This window comes from Dasypus novemcinctus, chromosome 7 (genome assembly GCF_030445035.2).
Source record: "Dasypus novemcinctus isolate mDasNov1 chromosome 7, mDasNov1.1.hap2, whole genome shotgun sequence".
In the NCBI taxonomy this organism is placed as follows: Eukaryota; Metazoa; Chordata; class Mammalia; order Cingulata; family Dasypodidae; genus Dasypus; species Dasypus novemcinctus.
In genome coordinates, this window is record NC_080679.1 from 97,911,113 (window position 1) to 97,915,068 (window position 3,956).

Consider the following 3,956-nt stretch of genomic DNA (forward strand, 5'->3'; position numbering starts at 1 on the left):
TTTTCCACTTGTATCCCTTATTGCATCATCTTGTTGTGTCAGCTTGCTGTGCCTGCCCATCATGCCAGCTCACTGACTGTCTTCTTTAGGAGGTACCAGGATCTGAACCACGGACCTCCCATGTGGTAGGCGGGATCCCAACCACTTGAGCCACATCTGCTTCCTGAGATTGCACACTCTTAAAAATGATGAGTACACTGTGAATTGTGCTAGAGGCTGGAGATCAAGTGATGAACAAAAGACAGTCTGTGCCCTTACAGAACTTACAGTCCCAAGTAAAGATAGGCTGTGCCTTTCTTAAGACTTCCAAGTCTTTGAAATCTTCACTAAAACTGGGTAAAAAAACAGATTAAGCTAGACAACAATTCCCATTGTGAACTAGAGTTTCCCCCAAACTTTAGGAACGTTCAAAAGTATAAAATGAGGGAGCAGATGTGGCTCAAGCAATTGAGCTTCCCACATATGAGGTCCCAGGTTCGATTCCTAGTACCTCCTAAAAACAAAACAAACAAGCAAATGAAAAAACTGAAAAAACCAACTCAGGGGAGCTGATGTAGCTCAGTGGTTGAGTGCTGGCTTTCCACTTATGAGGTCCCAAGTTCAATCCCCAGCCCTGGTATCGAGAGAGAGAGAGAGAAATAGAGAGAGAGAGAGGAAAAAAGAAAGAAAGGAAAGAAAGTCATTTTGTAAAGCAATAAAACTTCTAGAAGAAAACATGGGCAAGTATGTTCAGGACCTTGTGTTAGGCAATGGTTTCTTAGGCATTACACTCAAAGCACAAGCACAAAAGAAAAAACAGATAAACAGGACTTCATCAAAATTAAAAACTTTTGTGACTCAAAAGACTTTATCATGATAGAAAAATGACAACCTACACAATGGGGGAAAAACATTTGGAAACCATGTATCTGAGAAGGATTTAATACCCAGAATATATAAGGAAATGCTTCAACTCAACAAAAAGATGAATAGCCCAATTTAAAACTGGGCAAAAGATCTGAATATGCATTTCTCCAAAGAAGATACACAAATGGCCAAAAAGCACATGAAAAGATGCTCTACATCACTAGTAATTAAGGAGATGCAAATCAAAACCACAAGGAGGTGGCGGACTTGGCCCAGTGGATAGGGCGTCTGTCTACCACATGGGAGGTCCATGGTTCAAACCCCGGGCTTCCTTGACCCGTGTGGAGCTGGCCCATGTGCAGTGCTGATATGCGCAAGGAGTGCCCTACCACGCAGGGGTGTCCCCCACGTAGGGGAGCCCCATGCACAAGGAGTGCGCCCGTAAGGAGAGCCGCCCAGCGTGAAAGAAAGTGCAGCCTGCCCAGGAATGGCGCCGCACACAAGGAGAGCTGACACAACAAGATGATGCAACAAAAAGAGACACAGATTCCTGTGCCGCTGACAACAACAGAAACGGACAAAGAAGATGCAGCAAATAGACACACAGAACAGACAACTGGGGTGGGGGAAGGGGAGAGAAAGTAAAAAAAAAAAAAAAAAACACAAGGAGATACTGTTTCATACCCACTAAAATGACTCCTATTAAAAGAAAAGACAGAAAAGTTTCATGTGTTGGAGAGGATGTGGAGAAATAGGAACCCTAATTCAAGCTGGTAGCAATGTAAAAGGGTGTAAATGCTGTGAAAGATAATTTGACTGTTCTTTAGAAATTTAAGTATAGAATTATACTTAAAATATAACCTGGCTGCTTCAGAGGTAATCACCGGACATTGTAAATCCTCACAGGGCCTACATGATGGAATAGAGGAGAGTATGGGCCATGATGTGAACCAATGTATATGAGGTGCAGAGGTGCCCAAAGATGTACTTACCAAATCCAATGGATGTGTCATGATGATGGGAACGAGTGTTATTGGGGGGGGGGGAGAGGGGGGGTGGGGGGGTGGGGTTGAATGGGACCTCACATATATATTTTTAATGTAATATTATTACAAAGTCAATAAAAAATAAAAAAATTAAAAAAATATATATATAACCTGGCAATCCCACTTCTAGTCATATACTCAAGAACAGAAAGGAGGGCCTCAAACAAATACTTGCACACCGATGTTCACAGTGCATTAGTCACAATTGCCAAAAGATGGAAGCAACCCAAGTGTTCATCAACCAATGAATGGATAAACAGAATGTGATATGTACATGCAATGGAATTTTTTCAGTCATAAAAAGGAATGAAGACCTGATACATGTGACTTGAGGACATTATGTTGAGTGAAATAAGCCAGACACAAAAGGACAAATATTGTATGATCTCACTGTTACAAACTAATTCGAATAAGCAAACTCAGAGTCAGAATCTACAATATGAGTGTAGCAGTTTGATATTATTGATGAACTTCAAAAAGAAATATTGGATTATGTTTGTAAACTGATCTTCTCTTCTAGGCATATTCAATTATATTGGATTCATAGGTTTACTTGATTAAGTAATTATGTTAACCTCTTGTGACAGTAGGGCACTGAGTCCCCATCCTTTGGTGGGTGGGATCTCACAGATAAAAGGCATGAAAAAGGACAGAGTTGAGGGTCCTTAATGTTGGAGTTTTGATGTTGGAGTTTGATGCTGAAGCTGGAGCCCTGGGAAGCAAAGAATGCTGAACCGAGAGAGAAGCAAGACCCTGGAAGGGAGGAACCCAGGAAGCCTGAACCCTCACCGACATTGGCAGCCATCTTGCTCCAACACGTGAAAATAGGCTTTGGTGAGGGAAGTAAATTACGCTTTATGGCCTGGTATCTGTAAGCTCCTCTCCCAAATAAACACCCTTTATAAAAACCAACAATTTCTGGTATTTTGCATCAGCACCCTTTTAACTGATGAATACAATGGGTTACCAGCAGACAGGGTGTGGGTAGAAAAAAGGGAATTGTGGCTTAAAATGTAGTTTCTATTTGGGACAATGGAAATGTTTGTGTACTAGATGGTGGTGATGGTAGCACAACATTTTGAATGTAATTAACAGCACTGAATTATATATTTAATGTGGTTAAAAGGGGGAATATTTTAGGATGTTTATATGGTACAAAAAAATTTTTTTTTTAAGGATATGATGTCAGGCAATTAAGGGTATCTGGTTGACCAACGTGGTGTTGTAAAAAGATCCAGGATACCATTTCCCCACAGAATATCTGAACAACTAGCAAAAACTGGCAGAATCATCTTCCTAAGGACTTTGGAGAATGGATAAAGCATTATAGCAATTGACCAAATCAAAAATACATACCACCACACCAGGGAGTAAAGAGTACCTACAACTGCAAGCAGAAGAATTGCATTCATCATCCATGTGGAATCTAAGCCCCCTCTTGATCTAGAGGTGGAGTGGACATCACCATCCCAGGGTCCACAAAATGGAGGAATAAAATATGGACTAGAGTGGCTTACTGATATTCTACTATAAAACTATTGTGACTCCTAATAGAAGAAATTGTAGCACTGAGGTGGAGAAAGTGGCCTAAGTAGTTGCTGAGGGCAGGGAGAGGCAAGAAGAGATGTGATGTGGGAGCATTTTTGGGACTTTGAGTTGTCCTAAGTGATATTGCAAAGTCAGATGCTGAACTTTATATATCCTGCTGTAACCCACTGAATGTACTGGGGGAGAGTGCGAACTACAGGGTAAACTATTATCCATGTGGTGTAGCCCAAAATGTGATGAGTGTGCCACAATGATGGGGGAGGTTGTTGGTGTGGGAGGAGTGGGGTGGGAGGTGGGGGTATACAGGGACCTCTTATGTTTTTTAATGTAATATTTTTTGTGATGTATATATGTTCAAAAAAATACAATTTACAAAAATGATGGAGATGGGGGAGTGGGAAGTGGGTTATATGGGAACCATTTTTTTTTAAGATTTATTTTTTATTTATTTCTCTCCCCTTCCTCCCCCCCCCCCCCCCCCCGAATTGTCTGTTCTCTGTGTCCACTTGTATTCTT